The sequence below is a fragment of the Haliotis cracherodii genome, unplaced genomic scaffold (genome assembly GCF_022045235.1).
Source record: "Haliotis cracherodii isolate W230 unplaced genomic scaffold, xgHalCrac1.p SCAF_15, whole genome shotgun sequence".
Classification (NCBI taxonomy): Eukaryota; Metazoa; Mollusca; class Gastropoda; order Lepetellida; family Haliotidae; genus Haliotis; species Haliotis cracherodii.
This window is the reverse complement of record NW_027266270.1, coordinates 26651296-26667820: the sequence shown is the minus strand read 5'-3', so window position 1 is coordinate 26667820 and position 16525 is coordinate 26651296.

Below are 16525 nucleotides of genomic sequence, written 5' to 3'. Positions count from 1 at the left end.
GAGTGTGTGTGTGGGTGTGTGTGTGTGTGTGTGGGTGGGTGTGGGTGTGTGTGTGTTCCACCCCGGATCTTCGTGGTTCTACAGTGGTTAAATGGTTACAACTAACTAATACTATTAAGTGAATGCTAAATGATGACCTTAATCAGTGTTTAGATAAAACAATTCAATAACAGTATCGTTGATATTGTGACCAGCAACAGTAACGTCGATTTTGTGATCAGTAACAGTAACGTCTATATTGTGATCAGTTACAGTGAAGTCTATATTGTGATCAGTAACAGTAACGTCTATGTTGTGATCAGTTACAGTGACGTCTATATTGTGATCAGTTACAGTGACGTCTATATTGTGTTCAGTTACAGTGACGTTTATATTGTGATCAGTAACAGTAACGTCTATATTTGGATCAGTAACAGTAACGTCTATATCATGATCAGTAACAGTGACATCTATATTGTGATCAGTTACAGTGACTTCTATATTGTGATCAGTAACAGTAACGTCTACATTGTGATCAGTAACAGTAACGTCTATATTGTGATCAGTAACACTGACGTCTTTATTGTGATCAGTAACAGTAACGTCTACATTGTGATCAGTAACGGTAACGTCTACATTGTGATCAGTAACAGTAGCGTCTATATTGTGATCAGTAACGGTAACGTCTATATTGTGATCAGTAACAGTAACGTCTATATTGTGATCAGTAACAGTAACGCCTATTTTGTGATCAGTAACAGTGACGTCTATGTTGTGATCAGTAACAGTGACATCTATATTGTGATCAGTAACAGTGACGTCTATATCGTGATCAGTTACAGTGACGTTTATATTGTGATCAGTAACAGTGACGACTATGTCGTGATCAGTGACAGTAACGTCTATATCAGAGGCAGAGGCAGAGGCAGAGACGTCGATATTGTGTTCAGTAACAGTGAATTCTATATCGTGATCAGTAATAGTGACGTCTATATCGTGATCAGAGGCAGAGACGTCGATATTGTGTTCAGTAACAGTGACGTCTATATCGTGATCAGTGACAGTAACGTCTATATCGTGATCAGTGACAGTAACGTCTATATCGTGATCAGCAACAGTAACGTCTTTATCGTGATCAGTGACAGTAACGTCTTTTTTCCAGTTTACAGTTGTAAGCAGTAGCATGCATTGTCGCCATGGTAATTATCAGCAGTAATGGGTGATAATTTAGTTGCCACTGATATTATGCGCCCAACAATGAAAGGCCCTATCAACAACCATTCTGGGGGTCTGCTGATCTGTTCATGATTTAATATTGCGGCATCTCAGTTCATATTAATCCCATGCATTGCATTACATTTGGTTTCGGAGTATTGTTTCATTGCTGTTGAACCCGACATTCACCAGTATCCAAGCTATATGGCGGCGGTCAAGTCTGGACCGGCAATCCATTGCTGTTTAACACCACATTCACCAGTATTCCAGCTATATGGCGGCGGTCAAGTCTGGACCAGACAATCCATTGCTGTTTAACCCCACATTCACCAGTATCCCAGCTATATGGCGGCGGTCAAGTCTGGACCAGACAATCCATTGTTGTTTAACACCACATTCACCAGTATCCCAGCTATATGGCGGCGGTCAAGTCTGGACCAGACAATCCATTGCTGTTTAACCCTACATTCACCAGTATCCCAGCTATATGGCGGCGGTCAAGTCTGGACCAGACAACAATCCATTGCTGTTTAACCCTACATTCACCAGTCTCCCAGCTATATGGCGGCGGTCAAATCTGGACCAGACAATCCATTGCTGTTTAACCCTACATTCACCAGTATCCCAGCTATATGGCGGCGGTCAAGTCTGGACCAGACAATCCATTGCTGTTTAACCCTACATTCACCAGTCTCCCAGCTATATGGCGGCGGTAAAGTCTGGACCAGACAATCCATTGCTGTTTAACCCCACATTCACCAGTATTCCAGCTATATGGCGGCGGTCAAGTCTGGACCAGACAATCCATTGCTGTTTAACCCCGTATTCACCAGTATCCCAGCTATATGGCGGCGGTCAAGTCTGGACCAGACAGTCATTTGCTGTTTAACCCCACATTCACCAGTATCCCAGCTATATGGCGGCGGTCAAATCTGGACCAGACAATCCATTGCTGTTTAATACAACTTTCACCAGTATCCCAGCTATATGGCGGCGGTCAAGTCTGGACCAGACAATCCATTGCTGTTTAACACCACATTCACCACTATTCCAGCTGTGACGGCGGTCAAGTCTGGACCAGACAATCCATTGCTGTTTAACCCCACATTCACCAGTATCCCAGCTATATGACGGCGGTCAAGTCTGGACCAGACAATCCATTGCTGTTTAACACCACATTCACCAGTATCCCAGCTGTATGAGTATTATATGACAGCGGTCAAGACAATCCTTTAATTGACGTCATTAACATCAATCCAGTCAGTCGTGAGAGGACGCATTTTGACAAATTAGAATACTGTCGGTTTGATGCCGGTTAGCCTTTCATTGACTTTCTGGGATAGATTTTCAGAACGCTTCTATCAATTTTAACAATGAAGCTGAAACTGAAGCATCATTCGTGACCAACTCGTGTTATTCCGGGACAAGCCGAATAGCGACTCGTGCCCCTCATTCGTGACCAACTCGTGTTTTTCCGGGACAAGCCAAATAGCGTCTTGCAGGTTACGGAAAGAGGCGAATGGTGACGAATGCTGAAGCATATGACAGAAATTGTAATAACATACAACCTGTCTGTTGCTTCTTTCGACCAGCAAAGAAGCAATGGGAACCACTCCACTCTGTGCATGGCCATGTTTTTTTTAAATGAAGAAATCAGCGAAAAGCTAACTAAGTATTTCTGTGAGTAAGTAACTTGTTGTTTACGCAGTATTGGAACTACGAATGGTCTTCGCACGTACCAATGTGCGGAATTAAACTCGGGTCTTCGGCGTTTCTAGCCAGGGTGGGAGTGATGGTGAGGAACTACGAATGGTCTTCACACGTACCAATGTGCGGAATTAAACTCGGGTCTTCGGCGTGTCTAGCCAGGGTGGGAGTGATGGTGAGGAACTACGAATGGTCTTCACACGTACCAATGTGCGGAATTAAACTCGGGTCTTCGGCGTGTCTAGCCAAGGCTTTAACCACTAGACCACTTCACCGTCCCTGTGTGAATATTTATCATAATGTGAATTGTAGATACATCCAAGTCAACCCTACATTGTCTGTATACCAGCGTTTATGCTCTCCATACCTTGGCATTACCATTTAAAAATGCGCCCAAATGTCAAATATGATGAAACATTGTTTTGTTGGAAATAACATGACAAATCTAAAGTAACCCATATTATCTTTCCTGTGGGTATTTTCACTGTGTGATTCGTCCCTGAGTTGTGCACGTGATATGCGTTCTTTGCTAATGAGGCACATGCGCCAAGCTCCATCGTAAGTTGGCCTTCAAAATGATGGCGAATATATTGAGCCCTGACAAGGATATATATATATATATATCTTGTGTATTTTCATGTTTTATGGGTAAATAGATCATAGCTGGAATATTGCTGAGTGCGGCGTTAAAGAACAGACATCTAATCATACGCTTGTCTGATCAGAGAGCGAGAACTGTAAAGTGTGAGCAGGCGTATTGAGCAAATTGGTTATTTCGAGTAATAGATCACGTGAAAAAGCAATTTCTTAGCCTTAAATGATCATATAATTGATTGACCTAAGAGAGAGAATTGTATTGTGTGAGCAGGCGACTCATTCATGTCCTGGCCTGGAATGGCGGCCATATTGAGAAAGGCGGACATCTTTTAAATTATTGACCAAGTTGCTGGGCCTGTAGCCAAAATTATTCACCTTGTTCAGAACTGTTAATGTGTCAAGTTTCATTATTTTAACTCAAAGATCAAACAGACGGTTATTCCACAATGTCAGATAAATGCTTGAAACCTTTTCCAACCATTTTTAGCTTAAATTAAACAATTTAATTATATGTTTGGCACCATGGTAAAAGCTTTTATTGTACCGAGTTTCATGTGTTTAACTCAAAGTGCACAATTCGGCCCTTTTTGTTCACTTAGGCGCTGGTGATAGTGTCAAATGATTTGCTCCATCAATATTTACATAAGCGCTCACACATTGAAAAACCACTATCTAATCATTTAAGGAACATGATGCATAATGTTTTGAGGAAGTAAACCCCAATCTATGTACAGCGCTGACTAAAAGTAGTTCCTAGGCTTTGGCGGGCATAATACCTATTTGTTATTCCAAATATAGGGTATATATACGGAAACACAAGAGGATGTATAATATAATGTCATTCTTAAAATAATGGATGTTGGACGTAATTTCAATCATGAAGTAACGTTAGAAACCACGTTTGAATACATACATTGAGTAAACTGCCGTCCGATACAAATCTTAATTCCTCAAAACTTTAGGAATTAAGGAGGTTTTTTTATCCGACATCGAACTTTTGAACTGGTCCCGCACATATATTTTTGTCAACGGAAATAAGGCGATGCATGGGGAAGCCCTTTCTTTCCATATTGTGGACGTTAGTTTATTGAGAAGGAAGGCTTACACCAATGTATGGAGCTTGAAAGTAGTTCCTCCTGAATGACCTCATTTGCATATTTATCGGATGGTGAAACACGGCTGATCGGGTTGGATTATCGCATCGATAACAATATCCATGACATAGATGAAACAGGTCGTTAATAATATCTCTTCTGATATTCCTCCTTTAAATCCAGCCTCCATCAATAGAGTGCCGGGGGCATATTCTTACCCTGGTCACCAATAGGGTGCCCCTGCCTCGAGTCCGAGTTAAAGATTCCTTTCTTAGACCACGTTATCAAAATTACTGCTTTACCCACAACGCCACTTTGATAGTGGTCAAATGTGAAAAATGCTATATGTGGGATAACACATTCTTGGTAAAGTACTGATTTTAGTACTTTTTTAGGTTGAGTTCCGTCCGGGATTCGAACCCACCCTGCCAGACTGATGCACCTAGTCGCCTAGGCACAGTCAGCGATCTAACCCACTCTGCCACCGATACGAGGCTTCCACAAAAATGTAAGTCCGACAACTGGTAGTCAGAGGGGTACACAAAGTACGTTTGTTTGTTTGTTGTTTAATGCTCAACGGTGGTCTGTATATAATTGAGTCTGGGCCAGACAATCCAGCGTCCGAGACGGAGGCAGTCACAAAAGACAAGAAAAGTTACAGTTGTTTAATGTTTGTTTGTTTGATGTTTAATGATGCACTCAGCAATATTCCAGCTATATGATGTTGGTCTGTAAATAATCGAGTCTGGACCAGACAATTCAGTGATTGATATCATGAGCATCGATCCACGCAATTGGTATATGATGACATGCATCAACCAAGTCAGCGAGCCTGACCACCCCATCCCGTTAGGCACCTTTTATGACAAGCATGGATTGCTGAAGACCAGTGTGTGTGCTGCTTGAGCTAGTCCGGACTGATGCCGATTTATAGTGCTACCATACTGAGATACCATGCCACAGTTTAACATGAATACCCCACTCAGACACAGTACACTGTCTCTGAGCCAACCAGTCCTTGTTTTAAACCCTTAATACCAAGCTCCAGACAGGGTAACAACAAGTACCATGTTTTAACATGTTTTGGTATGATGCAGCCTGGGATTGAACCTTGTACCTTCCCCACTCCTAACAGCCGCTCTACCACAAGAAAATGGAGGTGGTCTGTCGCCGCTAGGAGGGAGAGGGCAGGGGTGAAACAATACATTTCCTTATAGCGGGGTGGCCTGTCGAGAGGGTAAGGGACAGGCCTATAGCATATGGCTATGCAGAAACGTTTATCTAGATTCTCTGCAGCCAGGATATCAGTACTTTTGGACAGCATGAATAACTGAGTGTCAGGCTACAGGAGTTATCATATTAGAATTAGGGAGGTGACTCTCACCAAGAAGTACCTGTATGGTTCATGGTTTCAAAAAAACATAGGCACTCACAATGTTGTGGGTTTCAGTTTTAATATCTGCAAGTCTCCACTGATCTCACTTATAAAATATTATTACAACAATGTAACTATTACTTTGAGAATAATGTAGATATGAACAATATGATGCATACCACAATGGTTGTGCCAACTTAACACCCCATGTCCTTGAAAACAATTGTGAGCGAGTATGGCTTTATGCTGCTTTTAGCAATATTCCAGCAATATCACAGTGGGGGACACCAGAAATGGGCTTCACACATTGTACCCATGTCGGGAATCGAACCCTCTGAATCAAAGTTGTCTTGTAAGTAACAAGTGAATGGAAGCTGCAATGTTCAGGTCTCATGACCACAGACTAATTTCTATATTTTCCGACAGTTTGCTGAAAATTCCCAAATTCCACTGTTTTTTTATAGTGTCAGTATATATAGTACAGACGATTTTGTCTTGTATTCAGAACATGTGTGCAATATACACAGCTGGAAGCCATTTGCAAAATACTGTTACAAGCGACAGAGCCACTATCGCCTCTGCGGACATGTCGGCCTGCCACGCCTTTGATTCCATGCCGAAACTCTGTGCTGTTCACATGTACCAGTTGTAAGCTTCATTTGTCAACTAAAAACACTGTGAAATAATCAAGAAAGATTTTAAAAAAACAATTTTTATTCCATGAGAACAAATTCAAATATAAACACTGCACTTCTGAGGTTTAAAAGTACAAATAAGAGTCTCAATAATTAAATATAAATCTATGATTTATATCCTACAATAAATCAGAAACAGCTGATCCCTCTATTACATAAGGAAACATAAAAGTTGTGGGAGAGGAGTACAGAGACAAACTGGCTTGCTGTAATCACATCCGTTCATTACAAGACAAATACAGTTGACATTCAATGTACATTAACTTCTCCTGCTCACAATATATTCCACTTAGTAGCATTGTGCACCTGCAACTGTGATTTCATTAATAATGCCTTTGTTTCAATGGAATTCAAATTAATCAAAGAACACATTCTTGATCGACTTCGGGATCAACTATTCAATAATTATTTTGCGGTTGGGGTTGGGTAGTTTTTTTAAACATATTTTTTTTCAGTCAGCTCCTAATCTGTAAAGAAGAAAACAGTAAGTGGGGACTAGCAACATATAATTCTGGCACTCATGTCTTTGTAATGGTTCCACATCTCATCTAAAACTCACACTCTACTTAGTAAGAGGGAAAATAAAATAAACACATGTTTTGGCCATATTCCACAAATTTTAGACTTCAGAAGGCATACAGTGATCTCAAGGTATCCTGTATTATCAGTTATTTGAAGACTAGCTGTCTTTATACATAAAAAAAATAATTCACGGTTTCCTATGCCTATGAGAATAGTATCTTTTTTAAAGGAGTCATTAGTGAGTTGATTTTAGCACAGCTTGGAAAAATATTTCAGTAACATAGCATGGGGTGTCAGCTGGGAGAAAAGCCACATGAGAGGAGTCATGGATGTTTACCACCTAGGTGAAAGCTACCAGCACCATACACTGACACATTGGCTCAATGGACAAATCTGGGATTCAAACCCAGACTAGTGATCCTGGGACATAAGGGATGCTACTCTGCACAGTGAGTTGCAGTCCCAGTGTGAACACATCATGTTTTGATCCTGAGATGCACGAACAGCATGAACCATGTTATATGTTTGTTGTGGGTCAATATTAATCATGTTTGTGATCAGTGGGTCACAACACTGGAATACCATGACATAAGCCCAGACAAATAGAGCTGAAATGGCAGTGAAACAAACAAATATAATCCAGTGCCCGTTCCACAAAACAACTTTAGCACTACGAGTGTTATAAATCCATGTTAAAGTATGGGAGTTAGGATCATTGTAGTGTGTTATAAATCTATGTTAAAGTATGGGAGTTAGGATCAACATAGCACTAAGATCACTTCTTGGAACGGGCCCAGAATCTTACTTAACGTTGGTTAATATATGCTGCTGGGCTCTGTTCTACAAAGCAATTCTATCACTTGGACTGTGTTAACTCGCATTGTTGAACATAGACTTAACAGAGTCCTAGCATCAAGATCGCCTTGTGGAACAGGGTCCTAGAATATTGAGCAACAAAACATGCTGGACTTTTCAAAGACACACTGCTAAATCTCCCAACATTGGAAAGGCACAGGAAAACCTGCTGCAAAAGATAATGAGTGATAAATATTACCATCTAAGCTATCAGATCAATGTGAGAGGAAAGCCAAAGTGATGCAGGCCTTAGACATTTATCACTTTAGTGGATCCAACAAGAATGGGTATGGTACCAACAAACCAAGGATCATCATCATCAGGATGAATCTTGGATTTGAAACCATGATTAAAGTATCCTGGCACAGCTAAGGGACACAACTCTCCACAGTGAGTTTCAGTGCCTTAGACCACTTTGCCCCTGCTCAAGTAACATGGTTACGTGTGTGCCCTAAGCATTCATGTCGGAAAACAATATGTAGGGTTTGACGGCCAGTAAACAATGTTCACTTAGTTTTGACAAACAGACTAAAACAGACTAAATTTGCATTTCAGGTTAGATTAGGAACACACAGTGAGTGGTTTGGTACGATTGTTGATTTACACCGCACTCAGCATTATTCCAGCTATATGACAGTGGTCTGTAAATAATCGAGATTGGACCAGACAATCCAGTGATTCTTATCATGAGCATCGAGCCACGCAATTGGGATCGATGTCACAGTGAGTTTGGTTTAACGCCGCTTCAAACAGTATGACAGTTGTTTCATGGTGTAGTAACACACGAAGTACAGAGGGCATTGATGTGAAAAAAAAGAAGGGTTTCATGTGGTAGATGGTGTTGTTCTGCTCCCATCAATATACAGTAAGTGATACAGCCATAACAGATTGGGTCTTTCATACATCACCAATGGGCCTATACTCAGTAGTCACACATTACTTCTTACTTCCTTTTCTTTTGATAATGTGTTAACTCCTCACAACAGAATATTTCAATCGAACATGCAGTCTGGAACAAATGGTAAGTCTGTAATAATAAAATATACCAACTAACGTAATTTCCAAAAAAGACAAAAATGGAAAATAACTATTTTTCTTATTCATCCTAAATAGTATTCATCACAATATTGACAATATTTGACATTATCAAACTACATCTACAATACCAAAGTGCTATGTACAATGTTGTTCTACATGGTATACAAATGTCATAGTCTGTGTGTTTAGCACTAATGTTCAGGTAAATATAGATCCAGACTGTACTGTAGCTCACCTGATACTGAAGATAAAACATTATTACATGCTTAGGGTTTGTGTTGGAATGAGTGAGGGAGTTTGGTTTAATGCCGCTTTGAACTTATCACTGCATGTCCGTGTGTGTGTGTGGTGTGTGTGTGTGGGGGGGGGGGGGTGATGGGAGAAAGGAAGGCACGAAGTGATGCAGGTCTTAGATGTCAACCACTTCGGTGAAACCTACGAGCACTGGCATAGTGTGATCAATCCTAGAAACAACAAAAATGGGTGATTCTGGGATTCAAGGTCGCATTCACTGGTTTCTGGCACACCTAGGGGATGCAACTCTGCACAGCTAATTGTGGTGCCTTAGATGACTGGAACACCTGTATCCCGTGCTGGCATGACATTTTGCACCCAGCCAGACTACATGAACACAAGTAGTGATATAATCAGAAAAAATCAAATGGTTGCTCTCTTATTTCATTTCAATATCTTGAAGGTTTACACTCTTGCACCACCAAACAAATCACAACACCTTCACAACATAAAATATTGAATTCATATTGCAACATAAAATATAAGACTAATCTAAAGGATAAATTACCTTTCCTATTTTGATTCATAAAGAGGTATCATCTGACAAATGCTTTCTGAAAACTGAAAACTCCGCCTACTGGCCAACTTCTCTATTTGATACTCTGTGTACAAATCAGCAAGCGTTTAAAAAAAGAGATAGCAGTTTTGTTGTACAGTATATGCTCACTTCTGAAAATTTTTATAAAGAGTACTTTAGTGTTTCTTATTTCTCAACATATTAAGATCAAGATGGGACTGACCATATAATTAAAACTATGAGCCTAAATATTTTTTCATAAAGCATCTTCCAATTTCCAACCATTTTCTGGGATGATATGTGGTTTTTTTTATAAAATCCCAGTGTCACCTACAAATATTCACCAATATTGCAACTATCCATGGCTGTATTAAACAAAAGCTGTGTTTGCACTCCAGCATGCTGACAATTATGAAGCTGAACTTCAAGAAATCATACTAATACGACTTAGTATCATACAGCCTTCAAAATTCATGCTAGTCCGCTAGCCAGACAGGAAATTGTGCTGAGGACAAGTAAAAATTCAATGATGGTAGTCCTCATTTATTCGTAGCCTTTTAGCTATATAATAGTATATAGTTCTCAATGCTTCAATTTTGCCACAATTTCAAACTGAATAAAACTGACAGAAAATGTAGTCAACATTTTTGTCTTGTTCAAGCAGGACCAGTTCCAACCTCTGCTACAACTCCAGCTATAAGTACTCAGGACTCGTCTTAAATAAAAGAATTCCCAAGACTGTCACATGCCACACAGAAAATAGGACAACCAAATGCATCGGAGACCATATTGCACTGATCGAACTGCTACAAAATTAGTATTGTCATCACTTCCACAGATGAATATAGCCTGTATACAGTCATCTGGAATACACTCAGTGAAGTCCATCCACACTTCCATAAAAATTGTAAGGGACTGCAGTGCACCCGTCTATACAATATTTACACATTAAAGGTCTTGTCCAAATGATAGAATGATCATATCTATATTCTTGAGTATTGCTGAGAGCAATAAGGATTAAAATGATTAGAGGGAAAATGTGAAGAAATTAGAACCCTGTAAGAAAATATAGATGAGAGGTGGACGTATATTTTATTTGAATGTTTTATCAGGTCAGATTCAAATTTCAAAGATTTCCATGCCAATAATGCACAATGCTGTGTCTTGTCATAATGTTATCCAGTGTCATGTCAATTTCCAGCCCTAGTTAGAGTTTATTGAATTTAAGCCCTTTATTTCTCTAAAACCTACCATACTAAGGTCTGGTTCTCTGAATATCTCATCGGACAAAATACAGATAAGAAGATATTTTTTGAAAAACTAAACTGTTTCATGTGAACTATTCAAAAGAAATTGAAGAACACCCTATTCTTTCATATTCTGTATTTGTCATTCGATGGTTAGTTTTACTAAACTAAACTGTGATAAACTAATTTGATAAACTTGGTATCTCATTTCCATTAATATGCAAATGAGGTCTCCAGCAGGAACTTCTCTCAGTAAGCGCTGTATATAGATGTGGGGATTACGTCCTGAAAATATTTTGCATCATGTTCCTTAAATGATCAGATAGTGGCTTCTCAAAGTGTGAGTGCTTATGTAAATCGTGATGGCTGCAAATCATTTGGCACTATATCACTCAGGCTTTTTTATATTCCCATGGAGGTTCCTAAAGTTACTATGGCGAATAGCAAAATTGATTATTTTAAGAATTACATTATATAATGCAGAGATAATTATCCTTGTGTGCTTCTGTATTGACAAAGGCTTACATAATGCAATTGCCGTTCACAATATACGACATCTAAGATATACATATATCCAATACAGCCCATGCAAGTCTATATATGGCAAGTCTAGATTACTGCAGTATCTGAAAATGAAGACAATCGCTTGGCTCCTTTTTATTATGTTTTATAACTATCAACTGTTTTTTTCTGTGAAATATGTTCATTTCAGAGACTAGATGTTACTCTAATATGTAATATGCAAGAGAAAATACTGACCATCATGTAAGTTATTGGTCTCAGTAGGGGGAGCTTATTAAAATTACTTACAGACTGGTCTGGAGTGAGTGAGTGAGTTGGGTTTAACGCCGCTTTTAACAGTATTCCAGTTACATCACGGTGTGTCAGCTTAATGTGAGGGAAAGCCCGAAGTGATGCAGGTCTCAGACGTTTACCACTTTGGTGAAACCCAAGAGCACGGGTATGGTGCTGACAAACCTAGAAACATAATAGGGGCGAACCGGGATACGAACTCACAATCATAGGTTTCATGCATGCCCAAGGGCCACCCGTGTCCCCAGACTGGTCTGGAAGTTAGTTAGTGGTACTTAATATGGTGTAAATGATATATATTGGATGTTAACCCTTTTGTTACCACAATATGATGTACATGAATTGTAATTGATAAGAGTTATGAGTTGTGTGAACTAGGACAACATATAGTCGAGGTGGCTCTCATCAACATTTGGGTTTCATCATATTGTTCAATCTGATCAAATCTTGGCGCTCTCTAAAATAGTCAGAACATTTCAAATCAAGTGATCAAGAAACAAATATATGTTTTCTTGTTATATCAAAATGTATTGAGATATTTAATGTATTGTGAAATGAGTAGTAAAGTGACTTTAATATATCATTTCAACCCTACTACGTATCAATATCATTTTTCAGTACAGCAAATTGAACAATCAGCCTTTCAGGCCTTTCAACCTGTTTTTTCTTTGAGTCCTGCTCCAGCAATTAAGATGAACAAACAGGATGGCATCTTCCCGAGGCAAGAGAGTTAACTGACTTTAAAAGTCCAGTTTCCACCCTTGCTGAACTAGGCTGAAATTCCTGGGTTGGATTGTAGCGCCACCAGTGGCTATTACGAGTTATGTCCTTTCTATGCCTCTCCTATTGACCAATCAGATTCAACCTCTCGTATCACTTGCATTTGTTTCAAACAAAACGGTGGCGCCCAGTCAAGACGATCTGATCGATAATCAAGATCTATATTGTGATAAAACGAGTCTTACATCGCGAAGTGCATCAAATCATGTGAGCACCTTGATTAAAAACATGAAAAGATTTAGAAAATATCTGTTGACGAGTTAGCTGTGCACATGCTTTGCAAATCCTGCAGTCGACCGAAATCTGCATGACACTCTACGAACCGGATTTCGATGCGCAATTTTGATTGGACTATGCATAGACTCATTAGTCCAGCCAAAATCTAACTCCATAATAGCAGCCTAGTTCGGCAAGGGTGGAAACTGGACTTTTATAGTCAGTAAACTCACTTGCCTCAGGAAGATGACAGGATGGATGATAAGTACAAATCCCATGACAAACCCACTATACTTCTACTGAGGGAAGCTAAAGGTAAATCTGACACACAAACCTTTTCACATTTAAAAAAATCAAACCATGACTGCATGCTTCCACTAACTCATCATAACCTGAGAATCAACTTTTAAAATGTTGTCAACTATAAAGTTAATTGTATCCTAAAATAGTTCATCAATTACTCATTGACATGTCTACAAGATGAACACTATGCCTTAATTAATAAATAAATCAACAAGTAACCTCTATCTTCAAACATTAAATCATCTCTTTAAGGCCATGAAAAGTATTTCTCATTAAAGGGCCTGTCATATAAAACAGGATAGAGTCCCAAGTTATTTTTCCTGGATTAAACTTTGCTGTACTGGAACATGCTTGAAACTGTTTGAAAATAAGCTTCTGATGAGATATATTTTTTCATGGCCAAATTTCATTAAAACAATTTGCAGTAAATAAAATCTAGACTGGGTACAGGTGTATAAATATACAGATTTCACTAAGAAAGTTGAGCTGTGAGATATCATTGAAAACGTACACAAAACTGAAGTCTCACAGATTATTGGTCTGGAGTATCAGTGTGAACATGCATCACTTATCCTACTTTTACAATGGGCAGAGTATACAACTCAAAAGAAGTTAGGGAACACCTGAAACTGTCATGCCATTACAGATAAACTACATTTATATGAAAGAATCATGAGTGATTTTGGTTTTACGCCACTTTTAGCAATATTCAACAGCAGGGGACACCAGAAACGGGCTTCACATATTGTACCCATGTCGGGAATCGAACCCAGATCTTCGACTTGAGTGAACACTTTAACCACAAGGCTACAGGAGCGCCTCTAAAAGAATCATGTGATCTTTAACTTCTTTTGAGTATATTGCAATGTTAGCACAAAATGAAGCGAAGACAGATTTTTAATATAAAATGAAAACTGTTCACTATATAAATATATATATATATATATGTATATAACTCTATACTATAACTCATAAGTACTTTGAGGCATCCAAGGAACCCTTGCTAACTCAGCCACACTGCAAATACTGGAAGCTGCAGCAGTTACATGTTCCTGGTGTTACTATAGTCAATCTGGATCTAGTGAAGTTGCCTTTCACTGCAAGCACTGTGGTGGTAACATCTCGGTGATTACAGTTAGTGCTTTATTTCTAGTTTTCAAAACTCACTATCCATAATTTATATATATTGAGTTTTTGTGACAAGTAAAGGACAGCTAATGTTTATTTTTCTAAAACCAATTCCGGTAAAAGCTTAGATGAAGGACAATTTGTTGGCCCCCTTCACCGAACTGCATCCCAAACCAAAGAAATTCATTGACATGCTAAACAACAGCAAAGCAGGAATTTAATTTGATGCATGTCTCAAAACATACAAACTTTTGATTGTGTATATGTCCTGTTACATTTGATTAAAACAAAGAATGTTGCCTAAAAATATTCGTACATCTTTTTCGAGAACAGTCTTCAATTCCAAGACAGACTCTGATTTTCCGACCCTGAAGCAATATAACTGATACGTTTGATCACGTTAAACAAGATGTCTAGACATACCTTAGTGAGTGAGAAAATGGTGTTTAACACCAGCAATATTCCAACCATATCACACAGTCTGTAAATAATCCACACCATGAGCCAAGTCTCCGTACCTAAGAAGCTACTCCCCATCTTCATCAGCTCTTAATACCAGCACAAGGTTCTGGGGACATTCGAGATGGTCGGAAGATTGTCTTTGGGTACCAACAAATTTGTTTGAGAATGTATCGCATATTATGAAGGTACACTGTGCAAATCCACATAAACACAAAAAACAATTAACTTCTTTGATTACCATTTAGAAGTTGGAGTACTAAGTAAGGATAAGAATTTATGGATGAACAACTTCTTTATTACAACTGAGAGCGATGTTTTGGTCTAGGTATCCATAAATTCTTATCCTTACAAAAACAATTGCTTCTTTAGCCAAATGCCTTGAAATTATTATCAATTTTTTATTTCCACCTCAGTTGATATGGCCAAACTATTTTATGTTTCGGCTTACAGATTTCTCCAGGTAAGCTTGAGCTATCGGACAGTTCAAAGAGAAGTCAACATACTCAAATCAATGATTACTGTTTGTGGAATACAATTTTTAATTCTTTAGCTCAGCAGATCTATAAACCAACTTAGAAAAAGCATTATGGGAAATGTTTTACGTTTATTTTCTCTCTTGCAGTTTCCTGTTTGTTTGTTTGTTTCAGGTGATGGCGGACAGTGACTCATCCAATTGCATCGTGGTGTAGAACAACTGGTGATCCCTCACTCAACATGATCATTAAGCCGTCATTCACATTGTGATGCCTGATATTTGTTCTTGATATTGTCATATCTTTATCCCTTGTCAGCATATCAGCATATTTATACATGTCTTCAATATTTTCACACCTCTTGCAAAGAAACAAATTTCTGTTGAAGTTAAACCATCTTTAATCAAACAATTATAACAATATCATAAATAGTGTAAAATTAAAGGGGGCACAGACATGAATGACCACGCTGTGATGAAACCTCAGAGAACACTCAACTGCAGAACAGAGGAACAGAAGAGCAATGTAAAGAGAGTCTTGTGTCGCATGTACATGTGGCAGTGGCAGGGGCAGGAGAGTCTTGTGTCGCATGTACATGTGGCAGGGTCAGGAGAGTCTTGTGTCGCATGTACATGTGGCAGGGGCAGGAGAGTCTTGTGTCGCATGTACATGTTGCAGGGTCAGGAGAGTCTTGTGTCGCATGTACATGTTGCAGGGTCAGGAGAGTCTTGTGTCGCATGTACATGTGGCGGGGTCAGGAGAGTCTTGTGTCGCATGTACATGTGGCAGGGTCAGGAGAGTCTTGTGTCGCATGTACATGTGGCGGGGTCAGGAGAGTCTTGTGTCGCATGTACATGTGGCGGGGTCAGGAGAGTCTTGTGTCGCATGTACATGTGGCAGGGTCAGGAGAGTCTTGTGTCGCATGTACATGTGGTAGGGTCAGGAGAGTCTTGTGTCGCATGTATATGTTGCAGGGTCAGGAGAGTCTTGTGTCGCATGTACATGTGGTAGGGTCAGGAGAGTCTTGTGTCGCATGTACATGTGGTAGGGTCAGGAGAGTCTTGTGTCGCATGTACATGTGGTAGGGTCAGGAGAGTCTTGTGTCGCATGTACATGTGGTGGGGGCAGGAGAGTCTTGTGTCGCATGTACATGTGGTAGGGTCAGGAGAGTCTTGTGTCGCATGTACATGTGGTAGGGTCAGGAGAGTCTTGTGT